The 18,017-nt window shown below is 53.6% G+C and overlaps 2 long non-coding RNA genes across 2 annotated transcripts; one reads left to right on the top strand and one right to left on the bottom strand.

Annotated features, from left to right (window-relative positions):
- The first annotated feature begins 4,563 nt into the window (after positions 1–4,563).
- On the top strand, positions 4,564–6,204 carry LOC128077414 (uncharacterized). The gene is made up of 3 exons (XR_008204992.1): positions 4,564–4,606; positions 5,044–5,072; positions 6,156–6,204. It is a non-coding gene; the product is annotated as an uncharacterized LOC128077414 (long non-coding RNA).
- Positions 6,205–12,838: 6,634 nt separating this feature from the next.
- LOC128077405 (uncharacterized) lies at positions 12,839–17,693 on the bottom strand. Its single transcript, XR_008204959.1, has 3 exons — positions 17,596–17,693; positions 14,055–14,074; positions 12,839–13,070 (listed from the first exon to the last, which is right to left on the bottom strand). It is a non-coding gene; the product is annotated as an uncharacterized LOC128077405 (long non-coding RNA).
- Between the last annotated feature and the right edge of the window lie 324 nt (positions 17,694–18,017).

The raw sequence follows: 18,017 nt of genomic DNA, 5'->3' as shown, positions 1-18,017 counted from the left end.
TTATGGGGTTATGGGGTTATGGGGTCACTTATAGGGTCAGGTATGGGGTTATGGGGTTATGGGGTCAGTTATGGGGTTATGGGGTCGGTTATGGGGTTATGGGGTCAGGTATGGGGTTATGGGGTCACTTATGGGGTCACTTATGGGGTTATGGGGTCGGTTATGGGGTTATGGGGTCAGGTATGGGGTTATGGGGTCAGTTATGGGGTTATGGGGTCAGGTATGGGGTTATGGGGTCAGGTATGGGGTTATGGGGTCGGTTATGGGGTTATGGGGTCAGGTATGGGGTTATGGGGTCAGGTATGGGGTTATGGGTCCGGTTATGGGGTTATGGGGTCACTTATGGGGTCAGGTATGGGGTTATGGGGTCAGGTATGGGGTTATGGGGTCGCTTATGGGGTTATGGGGTCGCTTATGGGGTTATGGGGTCAGGTATGGGGTTATGGGGTCGGTTATGGGGTCAGGTATGGGGTTATGGGGTCAGGTATGGGGTTATGGGGTCACTTATGGGGTTATGGGGTCGGTTATGGGGTTATGGGGTCGGTTATGGGGTTATGGGGTCAGGTATGGGGTTATGGGGTCGGTTATGGGGTTATGGGGTCGGTTATTGGGTTATGGGGTCACTTATGGGGTTATGGGGTCGGTTATGGGGTTATGGGGTCACTTATAGGGTCAGATATGGGGTTATGGGGTCACTTATGGGGTTATGGGGTCAGATATGGGGTTATGGGGTCACTTATAGGGTTATGGGGTTATGGGGTCGCTTATAGGGTCAGGTATGGGGTTATGGGGTCACTTATGGGGTTATGGGGTCAGGTATGGGGTTATGGGGTCACTTATGGGGTTATGGGGTTATAGGGTCGGTTATGGGGTCAGGGGGTTATAGGGTCACTTATGGGGTCAGGTATGGGGTTATGGGGTCAGTTATGGGGTTATGGGGTCACTTATGGGGTCAGATATGGGGTTATGGGGTTATGGGGTCACTTATGGGGTTATGGGGTCACTTATGGGGTCAGGTATGGGGTTATGGGGTCAGGTATGGGGTTATGGGGTCAGGTATGGGGTTATGGGGTCAGGTATGGGGTTATGGGGTCACTTATGGGGTTATGGGGTCAGGTATGGGGTTATGGGGTCACTTATGGGGTCAGATATGGGGTTATGGGGTTATGGGGTCACTTATGGGGTTATGGGGTCGGTTATGGGGTCAGTTATAGGGTTATGGGGTTATGGGGTCGCTTATAGGGTCAGGTATGGGGTTATGGGGTTATGGGGTCACTTATGGGGTTATGGGGTCACTTATGGGGTCGGTTATGGGGTTATGGGGTCACTTATGGGGTTATGGGGTCGGTTATAGGGTCAGGTATGGGGTTATGGGGTCGCTTATGGGGTTATGGGGTCGGTTATGGGGTTATGGGGTCGGTTATGGGGTTATGGGGTCAGGTATGGGGTTATGGGGTCACTTATGGGGTTATGGGGTCAGTTATGGGGTTATGGGGTCACTTATGGGGTTATGGGGTCGGTTATGGGGTTATAGGGTCAGGTATGGGGTTTTGGGGTCACTTATTGGGTTATGGGGTCAGGTATGGGGTTATGGGGTCAGTTATGGGGTTATGGGGTCAGGTATGGGGTTATGGGGTCACTTATGGGGTTATGGGGTCACTTATGGGGTTATGGGGTCGGTTATGGGGTTATGGGGTCAGGTATGGGGTTATGGGGTCAGGTATGGGGTTATGGGGTCACTTATGGGGTTATGGGGTCACTTATGGGGTTATGGGGTCAGGTATGGGGTTATGGGGTCAGTTATGGGGTTATGGGGTCAGGTATGGGGTTATGGGGTCACTTATGGGGTTATGGGGTCACTTATGGGGTTATGGGGTCGGTTATGGGGTTATGGGGTCAGGTATGGGGTTATGGGGTCAGGTATGGGGTTATGGGGTCACTTATGGGGTTATGGGGTCAGGTATGGGGTTATGGGGTCAGGTATGGGGTTATGGGGTCAGGTATGGGGTCAGGTATGGGGTTATGGGGTCGCTTATGGGGTCAGATATGGGGTTATGGGGTCACTTATGGGGTTATGGGGTCAGTTATGGGGTCAGTTATAGGGTTATGGGGTTATGGGGTCGCTTATAGGGTCAGGTATGGGGTTATGGGGTTATGGGGTCGGTTATGGGGTTATGGGGTCGGTTATGGGGTTATGGGGTCAGGTATGGGGTCAGATATGGGGTTATGGGGTTATGGGGTCGCTTATGGGGTCGCTTATGGGGTTATGGGGTCGCTTATAGGGTCAGGTATGGGGTTATGGGGTCGCTTATGGGGTTATGGGGTTATGGGGTCGGTTATAGGGTCGGATATGGGGTCAGGGGGTTATAGGGTCACTTACAGGGTCGCTTATGGGGTTATGGGGTCGGTTATGGGGTTGTGGGGTCCTATGGGGCCTTATAGGGGATTTGTGGGGTGGTGACCCCATAAGTGTGGGGTTTCCTGCCCCCCTTTGACCCCATAGGGGCGACCAAGGATGGAGAGCAGAACCTCGTTAAGGTAATGAGCGCTAATGAGCGGAGCACGGGATTGTGGGTAATATGGAGTCCTATGGGGTCCTATGGGGTCCTATGGGGTCCTATGGGGTTCTATGGGGTCTTATGGGGTTCTATGGGGTCTTATGGGGTCTTATGGGGTTTTATGGGGTCTTATGGGGTCCTATGGGGTCTTATGGGGTCTTATGTGGTCCTATGGGGTCCTATGGGGTCCTATGGGGTCTTATGGGGTCTTATGGGTTCCTATGGGGTCTATGGGGTCTATGGGGTCCTATGGGGTCTTATGGGGTCCTATGGGGTCTTATGGGGTCCTATGGGGTCCTATGGGGTCTTATGGGGTCTTATGGGGTCTTATGGGGTCCTATGGGGTCTTATGGGGTCCTATGGGGTCTTATGGGATCTTATGGGGTCCTATGGGCTCCTATGGGGTCTCATGGGGTCCTATGGGGTCTTATGGGGTCTGATGGGGTCCTATGGGGCTCTGTGGGGTCTTATGGGCTCCTATGGGGTCCTATGGGGTCCTATGGGGTCCTATGGGGTCTTATGGGGTCTTATGGGGTCCTATGGGGTCCTATGGGGTCCTATGGGGTCTTATGGGGTCTTATGGGGTCCTATGGGGTCCTATGGGGCCTTATGGGGTCCTATGGGGTCCTATGGGGTTTCTATGGGGTCCTATGAGGTCCTATGGGGTCCTATGGGGTCCTATGGGGTCCTATGGGGTTTCTATGGGGTCCTATGGGGTCTTATGGGGTCCTATGGGGTCTTATGGGGTCCTATGGGGTCCTATGGGGTCTTATGGGGTCCTATGGGGTCCTATGGGGACTTATGGGGTCCTATGGGGTCCTATGGGGTCCTATGGGGTCTTATGGGGTCCTTATAGGGTCCTCAAGGCTTCCTGTCCCCTTTTAGGATCGCGCTTTGGGGTCGGCGCCCCGTTGGCCCCATAGCGACCAACACATGGACAGGGAGGATCTGATCGAGGCCTATTATGGGATGGCGGAGACCAACAGGTCAGTGGGGTCCTATGGGGTCCTAGGGGGTCCTATGGGGTCCTATGGGGTCTTATGGGGTCCTATGGGGTCCTATGGGGCCTTATGGGGTCTTATGGGGTCCTATGGGGTCCTATGGGGCCTTATGGGGCCTTATAGGGTCTTATGGGTTCCTGGGCGGTCTTATGGGGTCCTATGGGGTTCTATGGGGTCCTATGGGGTCTTATGGGGTCCTATGGGGCCTTATGGGGTCTTATGGGGTCTTATGGGGTCCTATGGGGTCCTATGGGGTCTTATGGGGTCTTATGGGGTCCTATGGGGTCCTATGGGGCCTTATAGGGTCTTATGGGTTCCTGGGCGGTCTTATGGGGTCCTATGGGGTTCTATGGGGTCCTATGGGATCTTATGGGGTCTTATGAGATCCTATGGGATCTTATTGGGCCTTATGGGGTCTTAAGGGGTCCTTTGGGATTTTATGGGGTCTTATGGGATCCTATGCAGTTCTATGGGGTCTGTGGGGTCCTATGGGATCTTACGGGGTCTGTGGGGTGATATGGGGTCCTATGGGGTTTGTAGGGTCCAATGGCGTCCTGTGGGGTCTTATGAGGTGTTATGGGGTCTTATGGGGTCCTATGGGGTCCTGTAGGCTTTTATGGGGTCCAATGGAGTCTTATGGGGTCTGTGGGGTGCTATGGGGTTCTGTGGGTTCCTATGGGGTCCTATGGGGTCTGTGGGGTCCTGTGGGGTGCAATGGGGTTTTATGGGCTCTTATGGGGCCTTATGGGGTCTCATGGGGTGCTATGGGGTCCTATGGGGTTCTATGGGATCCTATGGGGTTTTATGAAGTTTCATGGGGTCTGTGGGGTCCAAAGGGGTCCAATGGAGTCTTATGGGGTCTTATGGGGTCTTATGGGGTCCTGTAGGATTTTATGGGGGCTTATGAGATCCTATGGGGTCCTATGGGGTTTTATGGGGTCGTATGGGGTCCTGTGGGGTCCCATGGGGTCTTATGGGGTCTGTTGCGTCCTATGGGATTCTGTGGGGTTTTATGGGTTCCTATGGGGTCCTATGGGGTTCTATGGGGTCTCAGGTGCTCTGTAAGGTTCTATGGGGTCCTATGGGGTCCTATGGGTTCCTATGGGGTCTGTGGGATCCACTGGGGTCCTATAGGGTCCTAAGGGGTCTTATGGGGTTTGTGGGGTCCTCTGGGGTCCTATGGGGTTGTCTTGGGTTCTATGGGGTCTTATGGGGTCTCATAGATCTCAATGGGTTTCCACGGAGCCCTCTGGGGTCTTATGGGATTTGGGGCCTCCTATGGGGTTCCTCTGGGGTCCTCTGCGGTTTTATGGGGTCCTATGGGGTCTTATGGGGTCCTACGGGGTCTTATGGGGTTCTATAGGGTCCTGTGGGGCCTTAAAGGGTCTTATGGGGTCCTCTTGGGTCTTATGGGGTCTTATGGGGTCCTATGGGGTCTTATGGGGTCATGTGGACCTTAGGGGATCTTGTGGGGTCTTTCAGAGCCTTATGGGGTCTTATGGGGTCCTATGGGGTCTCAGGGTGTTCTATGGGGTTTTGTGGGATGTTGTCTGGTCTGTGGGGTCCTATGGGGTCTTACGGGGTCTGTGGGGTTCTATGGGGTTCTATGGCGTCTGTGGGGTCCTATAGGGTGCAATGGGGTCTTATGGGCTCTTATGGGGTCTTATGGGGTCCTGTAGGATTTTATGGTGGCTGATGAGATACTATGGGGTTCTATGGGGTTTTATGGGGGCTTTTGGGGTCTTATGGGTGCCTATGGGGTCTTATGGGGTTTAATGGGGTCATATGGGGTTCTGAGAGACCCTATGGGGTCCTCTGGGGTTCTATGGGGTCCTATGGGGTCTCACTGGGTCCTATGGGGTCTGTGGGATCCAATGGGGTCTTATGGGGTCCTATGGGATGCTATGGGGTCTTATGGGGTTGTATGGGGTCCTGTGGGGTCCCACGCGGTCTTATGGGGTCTGTGTGGTCCTATGGGATTCAATGGTGCTTTTTCGGGTCTTATTTGATCCTATGGGATCTTATGGGGTCTGTGGGGCCCTGTGGGGTTCTATGGGGTTTTATGGGGTCTGTGGGTTCCTATGGGGTCCTACGGGGTTCTATGGGGTCTTATGGGGTCCCATGGATGTCAATGGGTTTCCACGGAGCCCTATGGGATCTTATGGGGTTTGGGGCCTCCTATGGGGTTCTTATGGGGTCCTGTGGGGTCTGATGGGGTTTTATGGGGTTCTGTAGGGCTTTTTGGGGTCCTATGGGTTCTGTGGGGTTGTATGGTGTCGTATGGGGTCTTATGGGGTTCTATGGGGTCTTATTGGGTCCTATGGGGTCTCACGGGGTCCTGTGGCGTTCTATGGGGTCCTATGGGATCCTATTGGTTCCTATGGGGTCCTGTAGGGTTTTATGGGGTCCTATCGGGTCGTATGGGGTCCTATGGGGTGCAATGGAGTCTTATGGGGGATTTATGGGGTTTTATGGGGTCCTATGGGGTCTTATGGGGTCCTGTCGGGTGCAATGGGGTCGTATGGGGTCCTATGGGGTCTTATGGGGTCCTATGGAGTCTTATAGGGTCCTGTAGGATTTTATAGCAGCTTATGAGATCCTATGGGTTCCTATGGGGTTTTATGGGTGCTTTTGGGGTTCTGAGGGACCCTATGGGGTCCTATGGGCTCCTGTGGGGTCCCATGGGGTCTTATGGGGTCTTATGGGGTCTATGTGGTCCTATGGGATTCAATGGTGCTTTTTGGGGTCTTATTTCATCCTATGGGGTCTTATGGGCTCTGTAAGGTCCTATGGGGTCTGTAGGGTCCTATGGGGTTCTGAGGGGTCCTATGGGGTCCTATGGGGTTGTTTTGGGTTCTATGGGGTCTTATGGGGTTCTATGGGGTCCTGTGGTGTCCTATTGGTTCTTATGGGGTCCTATAGGGTTTTATGGGGTCCTATCGGGTCCTATGGGGTCTGTGGGGTCCAGTGGAGTCTTATGGGGTGTTTGGGGTCGTATGGGTTTCTGTGGGGTCCTATGGGGTCCTATGGGGTCCTATGGGGTCTTATGGGGTCCTATGGGGTCCTATGGGGTCTTATGGGGTCTTATGGGCTCTTATGGGCTCTTATGGGGTCCAATGGGGTGTTATGGGGTCCTGTAGGATTTTATAGCGGCTTATGAGATCTATGGGGTCCTACGCGGTTTAATGGGGTCTTATGGTGTCTATGAGGCCCTATGGGGTTCTATGGGGTTCTGTGGGGCCCTATGGGGTCCTATGGGGTTCTATGGGGCCCTATGGGATCCTATGGGGTCCTATGGGGCCATATGGTGTCCTATGGGGTCCTATTGGTTCCTATGGGGTCCTATAGGGTTTTATGGGGTCTTATCGGGTTCTATGGGGTCTGTGGGGTCCAGTGGAGTCTTCTGGGGTGTATGGGGTCGTATGGGGTTCTATGGGGTCCAATGGGGTCTTATGGGGTCTCACGGGGTCCTATGGGGTCTGTGGGGTCCTATCGGGTGCAATAGCGTCTTATGGGGTCTGTGGGGTCTTATGGGGTCCTATGGGGTTTTATTGGGGCTTAGGGGGTGGTATGTGGTCCTATGGGGTTGTATGGGCTCTTATGGAGTCTTATGGGGTCTTGTAGGGTCCTATGGGGTCCTATGGGGTACTATGGGGTCCTGTGGTGTCTTATGGGGTTTGTGGGGCCCTATGGGTTTCTATGGGGTCTTATGGGTTCTTTTGGGGTTTAATGGGGTCCTATGGGGTTCTATGGTATCCTATGGGGTCCTATGGGGTCTGTGGGGTTGTATAGGGTGCTATGGGGTCCTATGCGTTCCTATGTGGTCTGTGGGATCCTATGGGGTCTTAAGGGGTCCTATGGGGTCTTATGCGGTTTGTGGGGTCCTATGGGTTTCTGTGGGGCCCTATGGGTTTCTATGGGGTCTTATGGGTTCTTTAGGGGTTTAATGGGGTCCTATGGGGTTCTATGGGATCCTATGGGGTCCTATGGGGTTCTATGGGGTCTGTGGGGTCCTATAGGGTCCTCTGGGGTTCTATGGGTTCCTATGGGGTCTGTGGGATCCTATGGGGTCTTAAGGGGTCCTATGGGGTCTTATGGGGTTCTGTGGGGCCCTATGGGTGTCTATGGGGTTCTAAGGGGTCCTATGGGGCCCTATGGGGTTTCTTATGGGGTCTTTCCCCCCTTGCAGGCTGTTGGAGTCGCAGCTGCAGGAGCAGCGGCTGCAGCACGAAGCCGAGCTGGAGGCCATGAGGGAGGAACTGCGAGCAGCCAGGGGGGTAAAGAGGGGCCTATGGGGTCCTATGGGGTCTTATGGGGTCCTATGGGGTCCTATGGGGTCTTATGGGGTCCTATGGGGTCCTATGGGGTCTTATGGGGTCCTATGGGGTCCTATGGGGTCCTATGGGGTCCTATGGGGTCCTATGGGGTCCTATGGGGTTCTATGGGGTCCTATGGGGTCCTATGGGGTCCTATGGGGTCTTATGGGGTCTTATGGGGTCCTATGGGGTCTTATGGGGTCTTATGGGGTCCTATGGGGTCCTATGGGGTCTTATGGGGTCCTATGGGGTCTTATGGGGTCCTATGGGGTCCTATGGGGTCCTATGGGGTCTTATGGGGTCCTATGGGGTCTTATGGGGTCCTATGGGGTCCTATGGGGTCTTATGGGGTCCTATGGGGTCTTATGGGGTCTTATGGGGTCCTATGGGGTCTTATGGGATCCTATGGGGTCCTATGGGGTCTTATGGGGTCCTATGGGGTCTTATGGGGTCTTATGGGGTCTTATGGGGTCCTATGGGGTCCTATGGGGTCTTATGGGGTCCTATGGGGGCCTATGGGGTCTTATGGGGTCCTATGGGGGCCTATGAGATCCTATGGGGTCTTATGGGGTCCTATGGGGTCCTGTGGGGTCTTATGGGGTCTTATGGGGTCCTATGGGGGCCTATGGGGTCCTACGGGGTCTTATGGGGTCCTATGGGGTCTTATGGGGTCCTATGGGGTCCTATGGGGTCTTATGGGGTTCTATGGGGGATTTATGGGGGCCTATGGGGTCTTATGGGGTCTTATGGGGTCCTATGGGGTCCTATGGGGTCTTATGGGGTCCTATGGGGTCTTTTGGGGTCTTATGGGGTCCTATGGGGTCCTATGGGGTCCTATGGGGTCTTATGGGGTCCTATGAGGTCCTTTGGGGTCCTATGGGGTCCTATGGGGTCCTATGGGGTCTTATGGGGTCTTATGGGGTCCTATGGGGTCCTATGGGGGTTTTGGGGAGTTTCCTTATGGGGCGAAGGTTTCCTTTGGGGTTTTTATGGGGTCTCTTTATGGGATCGTTTTTAACTGCGCACCTTTCAGGACCTGGATGAGGATCTTCATGGGACGACCCCACAAACAGAAGGTGGGACCCCAAAACCCCATAACCGACCCCATAACCCCATACCTGACCCCATAACCCCATAACCGACCCCATAACCCCATAACCGACCCCATAACCCCATACCTGACCCCATAACCCCATACCTGACCCCATAACCCCATAACTGACCCCATAACCCCATACCTGACCCCATAACCCCATAAGTGACCCCATAACCCCATAAGTGACCCCATAACCCCATACCTGACCCCATAACCCCATAACCGACCCCATAACCCCATACCTGACCCCATAACCCCATAACCGACCCCATAACCCCATAAGTGACCCCATAACCCCATAACCGACCCCATAACCCCATACCTGACCCCATAACCCCATACCTGACCCCATAACCCCATAAGTGACCCCATAACCCCATAACCGACCCCATAACCCCATAACCGACCCCATAACCCCATACCTGACCCCATAACCCCATAACCGACCCCATAACCCCATACCTGACCCCATAACCCCATAACTGACCCCATAACCCCATACCTGACCCCATAACCCCATAAGTGACCCCATAACCCCATAAGTGACCCCATAACCCCATACCTGACCCCATAACCCCATATCTGACCCCATAACCCCATAACCGACCCCATAACCCCATACCTGACCCCATAACCCCATAACCGACCCCATAAGCCCATACCTGAACCCATAACCCCATAACCGACCCCATAACCCCATAACCGACCCCATAACCCCATACCTGACCCCATAACCCCATAACCGACCCCATAACCCCATACCTGACCCCATAACCCCATAACCGACCCCATAACCCCATAACCGACCCCATAACCCCATACCTGACCCCATAACCCCATAACCGACCCCATAACCCCATACCTGACCCCATAACCCCATAACCGACCCCATAACCCCATACCTGACCCCATAACCCCATACCTGACCCCATAACCCCATAAGTGACCCCATAACCCCATACCTGACCCCATAACCCCATAACCGACCCCATAACCCCATACCTGACCCCATAACCCCATAACCGACCCCATAACCCCATATCTGACCCCATAACCCCATAACCGACCCCATAACCCCATAACCGACCCCATAACCCCTTACCTGACCCCATAACCCCATACCTGACCCCATAACCCCATAACTGACCCCATAACCCCATACCTGACCCCAAAACCCCATAACCAACCCCATAACCCCATATCTGACCCCATAACCCCATACCTGACCCCATAACCCCATACCTGACCCCATAACCCCATAAGTGACCCCATAACCCCATAACCGACCCCATAACCCCATAACCGACCCCATAACCCCATAAGTGACCCCGTAACCCCATATCTGACCCCAAAGCCGACCCCATAACCCCATACCTGACCCCATAACCCCATAAGTGACCCCATAACCCCATACCTGACCCCATGACCCCATAACCGACCCCATAACCCCATACCTGACCCCATAACCCCATAACCGACCCCATAACCCCATAACCGACCCCATAACCCCATAACTGACCCCATAACCCCATACCTGACCCCATAACCCCATAAGTGACCCCATGACCCCATAAGTGACCCCATAACTGACCCCATAACCCCATACTTGAGCCCATAAGTGACCCCATAAACCCATACCTGACCCCATGACCCCATAACCGACCCCATGACCCCATAAGTGACCTCATAAGTGTCCCCATGACCCCGTAAGTGACCCCATAACCCCATAACCGACCCCATAACCCCATAACCGACCCCATAAGTGACTCCATAACCCCATAACCTCATAACCGACCCCATACCTGACCCCATAACCCCATACCTGACCCCATAACCCCATACCTGACCCCATAACCCCATAATTGACCCCATAAGTGACCCCATAAGTGACCCCATGACCCCATAAGTGACCCCATAAGTGACCCCATAACCCCATAAGTGACCCTATAAGTGACTCCATAACCGCATACCTGACCCCATAACCCCATAAGTGACCCCATAAGTGACCCTATAACCCCATAAGTGACCCCATAACCCCATAACCAACCCCATAACCCCATAACCCCATACCTGACCCCATAACCCCATAACCGACCCCATGACCTCATAAGTGACCCCGTAAGTGACCCCATAACCCCATAACCGACCCCATAACCCCATAACCGACCCCATAAGTGACTCCATAACCCCATAACCTCATAACCGACCCCATACCTGACCCCATAACCCCATACCTGACCCCATAACCCCATACCTGACCCCATAACCCCATAATTGACCCCATAACCCCATAAGTGACCCCATGACCCCATAAGTGACCCCATAAGTGACCCCATAACCCCATAAGTGACCCTATAAGTGACTCCATAACCGCATACCTGACCCCATAACCCCATAAGTGACCCCATAAGTGACCCTATAACCCCATAAGTGACCCCATAACCCCATAACCAACCCCCATAACCCCATAACCCCATACCTGACCCCATAACCCCATAACCGACCCCATGACCTCATAAGTGACCCCATAAGTGACCCCATAACCCCATAACCGACCCCATAACCCCATAACTGACCCCATAACCCCATACCTGACCCCGTAACCCCATATCTGACCCCATTACCCCATAAGTGACCCCATAACCCCATAACCAACCCCATAACCCCATAACCCCATAAGTGACCCCATAAGTGACCCCATAACCCCATAAGTGACCCCGTGACCCCATGACCCCATAACTGACCCCATAACCCCATAAGTGACCCCATAAGTGACCCCGTAAGTGACCCCATAACCCCATAACTGACCCCATAACCCCATAAGTGGCCCCATGACCCCATAACCCCATAACTGACCCCATAACCCCATACCTGACCCCATAAGTGACCCCATAACCCCATACCTGACCCCATGACCCCATAACCGACCCCATGACCCCATAAGTGACCTCATAAGTGACCCCATAACCCCATAATCGACCCCATAACCCCATAACTCCATAAGTGACCCCATAACAAGTGACCCCGTGACCCCATGACCCCACACGTGACCCCATGACCCCATAAGTGACCCCATGACCCCATAAGTGACCCCATAAGTGACCCCATAACCCCATAACTGACCCCATAACCCCATACCTGACCCCATAACCCCATAAGTGACCCCATGACCCCATAACCCCATAAGTGACCCCATGACCCCATAAGTGACCCCATAATTGACCCCATAACCCCATAACTGACCCCATAACCCCATACTTGAGCCCATAAGTGACCCCATAAACCCATACCTGACCCCATGACCCCATAAGTGACCCCATAAGTGACCCCATAACCCCATACCTGACCCCATGACCCCATAACCAACCCCATGACCCCATAAGTGACCTCATAAGTGTCCCCATGACCCCGTAAGTGACCCCATAACCCCATAACCGACCCCATAACCCCATAACCGACCCCATAAGTGACTCCATAACCCCATAACCTCATAACCGACCCCACAACCCCATATCCGACCCCATAACCCCATACCTGACCCCATAACCCCATAAGTGACCCCATAAGTGACCCCATAACCCCACACGTGACCACATGACCCCACAAGTGACCCCATAACCCCATAATTGACCCCATAAGTGACCCCATAAGTGACCCCATGACCCCATAAGTGACCCCATAAGTGACCCCATAACCCCATAAGTGACCCCATAAGTGACCCCATAACCCCATAAGTGACCCCGTGACCCCATGACCCCACACGTGACCCCATGACCCCATAAGTGACCCCATGACCCCATAAGTGACCCCATGACCCCATAAGTGACCCCATAACCCCATAACCGACCCCATAAGTGACCCCATAACTGACCCCATAACTGACCCCATAACCCCATACCTGACCCCATGACCCCATAAGTGACCCCATAACCCCATAACCAACCCCATAACCCCATAACCGACCCCATAACCCCATAACTGACCCCATAACCCCATAAGTGACCCCATAAGTGACCCCATAACCCCATAACTGACCCCATAACCGACCCCATGACCCCATAAGTGACCCCATAAGTGACCCCATAACCTCATAAGTGACCTCATAAGTGACCCCATAACCCCATAACTGACCCCATAACCCCATAAGTGACCCCATAAGTGACCCCATAACCCCATAACCCCATAAGTGACCCCATAACTGACCCCATAACCCCATATGTGACCCCATAAGTGACCCCATAACCCCATAACTGACCCCATAACCCCATAACCGACCCCATAACCCCATAACCGACCCCATAACCCCATACCTGACCCCATAACCCCATAACCGACCCCATAACCCCATACCTGACCCCATAACCCCATAACCGACCGCATAACCCCATAAGTGACCCCATAAGTGACCCCATGACCCCACACGTGACCCCATGACCCCATAAGTGACCCCATGACCCCATAAGTGACCCCATAACCCCATAAGTGACCCCATGACCCCATAACCAACCCCATAACCCCATAACCCCATAAGTGACCCCATAACCCCATAAGTGACCCCATGAGTGACCCCATAAGTGACCCCATAAGTGACCCCATAACCGACCCCATAACCCCATACCTGACCCCATGACCCCAAAAGTGACCCCATGACCCCATAAGTGACCCCATAACCAACCCCATAACCCCATAAGTGACCCCATAAGTGACCCCATAACCCCATACCTGACCCCATAACCCCATACCTGACCCCATAACCCCATAACTGACCCCATAACCCCATAACCGACCCCATAACCCCATAACCCCATAAGTGACCCCATAAGTGACTCCATAACCCCATACCTGACCCCATGACCCCATAAGTGACCCCACAAGTGACCCCATAACCCCATAACTGACCCCATGACCCCATAACCGACCCCATGACCCCATAAGTGACCCCGTGACCCCATAACCCCATACCTGACCCCATAACCCCATAAGTGACCCCATAAGTGACCCCATGACCCCATAAGTGACCCCATAAGTGACCCCATAACCCCATTTTTGACCCCATAAGTGACCCCGTGACCTCATAAGTGACCCCATAACCCCATAAGTGACCTCATAAGTGCCCCCATAACCCCATACCTGACCCCATAACCCCATAACCGACCCCATAACCCCATACCTGACCCCATAACCCCATATCTGACCCCATGACCCCATAACCCCATAAGTGACCCCATAAGTGACCCCATAACCCCATACCTGACCCCATAACCCCATACCTGACCCCATGACCCCATAACCGACCCCATAACCCCATAAGTGACCCCATAACCCCATACCTGACCCCATAACCCCATAACTGACCCCATAACCCCATACCTGACCCCACACCTGACCCCATACCTGACCCCATAACCCCATAAGTGACCCCATAAGTGACTCCATAACCCCATAACTGACCCCATAACCCCATAACCCCATAACTGACCCCATAACCCCATAAGTGACCCCATACCTGACCCCATAACCCCATAACTGACCCCATAACCGACCCCATAACCCCATAACCGACCCCATAAGTGACCCCATAACCCCATAACCGACCCCATAACCCCATAACCCCATAAGTGACCCCATAACCCCATAAGTGACCCCATACCTGACCCCATAACCCCATAACTGACCCCATAACCGACCCCATAACCCCATAACCGACCCCATAAGTGACCCCATAACCCCATAACCGACCCCATAACCCCATAACCGACCCCATAACCCCATATCTGACCCCATAACCCCATAACCCCATAAGTGACCCCATAAGTGACCCCATAACCCCATACCTGACCCCATAATCCCATACCTGACCCCATGACCCCATAACCGACCCCATAACCCCATAAGTGACCCCATAACCCCATAACCGACCCCATAACCCCATAACCGACCCCATAACCCCATAACCCCATAATTGACCCCATGGCCCCATAACCCCATAAGTGACCCCATAAGTGACCCCATAACTCCATAAGTGACCCCATAAGTGTCCCCATTACTTTGTGACCCCATAACTGACCCCATGACTGACCCCATAACCCCATAACCGACCCCATAACCCCATAACCGACCCCATAAGCCCATAACCGACCCCATAACCCCATACCTGACCCCATAACCCCATAACCGACCCCATAACCCCATAAGTGACCCCATAAGTGGCCCTATGACCCTGTAAGTGACCCCATAACCCATAACCGACCCCATAAGTGACCCCATGACCCCATAACCGACCCCCATAACCCCATACCTGACCCCATGACCCATAAGTGACCCCATAAGTGACCCATAACCCCCATAACTGACCCCATAAGTGACCCCATAACCCCATAACCGACCCCATAACCCCATAACCCCATATCTGACCCCATAAGTGACCCCATAACCCCATAACCGAACCCATAACCCCATACCTGACCCCATAACCCCATAACTGACCCCATAACCCCATAAGTGACCCCATGAACCCATAAGTGACCCCATAACCCCATACCTGACCCCATAACCCCATAAGTGACCCCATGACCCCATGACCCCACACGTGACCCCATGACCGCATAACTGACCCCATAACCCCATACCTGACCCCATAAGTGACCCCATAACCCCATAAGTGACCCCATAACCCCATAAACCCATAAGTGACCCCATAACCCCATAAGTGACCCCATAACCCCATAACTGACCCATAACCCCATGACCCCATAAGTGACCCCATAACCCCATAAGTGACCCCGTGACCCCATAGGTGACCCCATAACCCATAATTGACCCCATTACCCATAATAGACCCCATAAGTGACCCCATGACCCCATAACCCCATAAGTGACCCCATAAGTGACCCCATAAGTGACCCCATAACCCCTAAGTGACCCCATAAGTGACCCCATAACCCCATAACCAACCCCATAACCCCATAACCCCATAAGTGACCCCATAACCTCATAAGTGACCCCATGACCCCATACCTGACCCCATAACCCCATAAGTGACCCCATAAGTGACCCCATAACCCCATACCTGACCCCATGACCCCATAACCGACCCCATGACCCCATAAGTGACCTCATAAGTGTCCCCATGACCCCATGAGTGACCCCATGACCCCATAACCCCATAAGTGACCCCATAAGTGACCCCATAACCCCATAAGTGACCCCATAACCCCATAACCGACCCCATAAGTGACCCCATAACCCCATAACCGACCCCATAACCCCGTACCTGACCCCATAACCCCATACCTGACCCCATAACCCCATAAGTGACCCCATAAGTGACCCCATGACCCCATAAGTGACCCCATAAGTGACCCCATAACCGCATAACTGACCCCATAACCCCATAACCGACCCCATAACCCCATAACCGACCCCATAACCCCATACCTGACCCCATAACCCCATAACCGACCCCATAACCCCATAACCGACCCCATAACCCCATACCTGACCCCATAACCCCATAACCGACCCCATAACCCCATACCTGACCCCATAACCCCATAACCGACCCCATAAGCCCATAAGTGACCCCATAACCCCATATCTGACCCCATAACCCCATACCTGACCCCATAACCGACCCCATAACCCCATACCTGACCCCATAACCCCATATCCTGACCCCATAACCCCATAACCGACCCCATAACCCCACACCTGACCCCATAACCCCATAATTGACCCCATAACCGACCCCATAACCCCATAACCCCATAACTGACCCCATAACCCCATAACCGACCCCATAACCCCATACCTGACCCCATAACCCCATAACCGACCCCATAACCCCATAACCGACCCCATAACCCCATACCTGACCCCATAACCCCATAACCGACCCCATAACCCCATAACCGACCCCATAACCCCATACCTGACCCCATAACCCCATAACCGACCCCATAACCCCATACCTGACCCCATAACCCCATACCTGACCCCATAACCCCATAACCGACCCCATAACCCCACACCTGACCCCATAACCCCATAAGTGACCCCATAACCCCATACCTGACCCCATAACCCCATAACTGACCCCATGACCGCATACCTGACCCCATAACCCCATAACCGACCCCATAACCCCATAACCGACCCCATAACCCCATAAGCGACCCCATAACCCCATACCTGACCCCATAACCCCATAAGTGACCCCATAACCCCATAAGCGACCCCATAACCCCATAAGCGACCCCATAACCCCATACCTGACCCCATAACCCCATACCTGACCCCATAACCCCATAAGCGACCCCATAACCCCATACCTGACCCCATAACCCCATATCCTGACCCCATAACCCCATAAGTGACCCCATAACCCCATACCTGACCTCATAACCCCATAACTGACCCCATAACCCCATACCTGACCCCATAACCCCATAACCGACCCCATAACCCCATAACCGACCCCATAACCCCATACCTGACCCCATAACCCCATACCTGACCCCATAACCCGATAACCGACCCCATAACCCCATAAGTGACCCCATAACCCCATAAGTGACCCCATAACCCCATACCTGACCCCATAACCCCATAACTGACCCCATAACCCCATAAGCGACCCCATAACCCCATAAGTGACCCCATAACCCCATACCTGACCCCATAACCCCATACCTGACCCCATAACCCCATAACCGACCCCATAACCCCATACCTGACCCCATAACCCCATGACCCCATAAGTGACCCCGTGACCCCATAGCTGACCCCATAACCCCATAATTGACCCCATAAGTGACCCCATATCCGACCCCATAAGTGACCACATACGTGACCCCATAACCCCATAAGTGACCCCATAACCCCATAACCCCATAATTGACCCCATGACCCCATAAGTGACCCCATAAGTGACCCCATAACCCCGTAACCGAACCCATAACCCCATACCTGACCCCATAACCCCATAACCGACCCCATAACCCCATACCTGACTCCATAACCCGATAACCGACCCCATAACCCCATA

The sequence above is a fragment of the Tympanuchus pallidicinctus genome, unplaced genomic scaffold (genome assembly GCF_026119805.1).
Source record: "Tympanuchus pallidicinctus isolate F22 unplaced genomic scaffold, pur_lepc_1.0 scaffold150, whole genome shotgun sequence".
Taxonomy (NCBI): Eukaryota; Metazoa; Chordata; class Aves; order Galliformes; family Phasianidae; genus Tympanuchus; species Tympanuchus pallidicinctus.
This window is presented reverse-complemented; position numbering and strand designations above follow the sequence as displayed.